The following is a 1,260-nucleotide window of genomic DNA, read 5'->3' as shown; positions in this document are numbered from 1 at the left end:
GGTTTACAAGAGCCCTACAGTGTAGTTCGGTTGTTGGGCTCTGGAGTCCTATGCCTGGGATTGGAAGCCTGGTGCCACCTCCCAGCTGTGTGACTTTGGGCAAGTGGTATCACTAAACTGGGCCTCAATTTCCTCATTCATGAAGTCCCCATTTTCCAGATGAGGAAACTGAGCAGCTCAACACATAGTGCACCCAGGACTTTAGAACCTGGGTTTTGAGCACGTATCACGGAATGAGGAACCAAAAACAGGTTCTGCAAGAGGGAAGTTTGGAGTTCCCTAAGCCCAAGGGGATGTTCTGGGAGATGCGCCCAGGTGACTGGATACCAGGAGGGCCGCCTCCATCCTCCACACATCCGTTCCCTATACATTTGGGTGGAGGAAAGGGGACACTGGAAGCCAGAGGTCTGTCTGTGAAGGGGCAGCAAAGCCACCTGCAGGGCTGGACAGGCAAGGGGCTCCTGCATGCCTCCTCTTCTTCAGTGGCATCTTCTCCTCCTGCCAGATTGGAGCTCAGCCCGCCTGGGACAGGTGCCTTGGCTGGGCTGCTGGGTGGTGCGGGGTGAGGATGGGGGCCAGGACCCCCATGTCAGTCAGTAGAGGCAAGATGCGGCGGGGGTGGGGTGAGATGCCCGAGCTGTGGCACAGCCCCACCCGTCCCCGGACCACAGACAGGCAGCGGACAGCTAGGTTGCTGTTTTCAATTAGCAATAATCGCGTCTCGGATAAACCTCATTGGCTACGATACTGCCACTGCACAAAGCTCAACTAGGTTGTTGTTAAAATCCTGAAATACTTCCACAGTTAGGGAAGTATAAATAGCTACCACCCACTTCTGATGCCCTGGCCCCTCCCCTGGAACCCTTCAGGCCTCCCATCCTGGCTGGTGGATGGCCCCGCCAGTGTGTGCTGTCTTCCCTGGCTTAGCCTCAACATCAATCCCTCCTCCGTCCACAAGGTTCAGAGCCCTCGGATACGGGTACCCATGTCACACAAACCCCTATGCAGCCTTCAAAGTCTTGCCTCAACGTCACTTCCTTCAGGAAGCCCTCTTGGTCTGTTCACGGTGTGCCGAGGTGATACTGGGTACCTTTGGTTTTGCGCATCTCCCATGGTGCAAGGACCACGGGCCATCATTACCACGGGAGCCCTGAATGGCACCCACAGGGGCCCTGAGGCTTCCGTTAGGCCAAGGCTGGGGGGGAAGCGAGGACAAGAGGAGTCCTGGGAGGGGAGGGCGGTGTGGGGTCAGCAGGGCCG

The 1,260-nt window shown here is 57.2% G+C and overlaps 1 pseudogene; it reads right to left on the bottom strand.

Annotated features, from left to right (window-relative positions):
• Positions 1-634: 634 nt before the first annotated feature.
• LOC119869939 lies at positions 635-765 on the bottom strand (annotated as a pseudogene).
• Positions 766-1,260: the final 495 nt, after the last annotated feature.

This window comes from Canis lupus, chromosome 1, assembly GCF_011100685.1.
Source record: "Canis lupus familiaris isolate Mischka breed German Shepherd chromosome 1, alternate assembly UU_Cfam_GSD_1.0, whole genome shotgun sequence".
In the NCBI taxonomy this organism is placed as follows: domain Eukaryota; kingdom Metazoa; phylum Chordata; class Mammalia; order Carnivora; family Canidae; genus Canis; species Canis lupus.
Note: the sequence above shows the minus strand (reverse complement) of the source record. Positions and strands in the feature narration are given on the sequence as shown.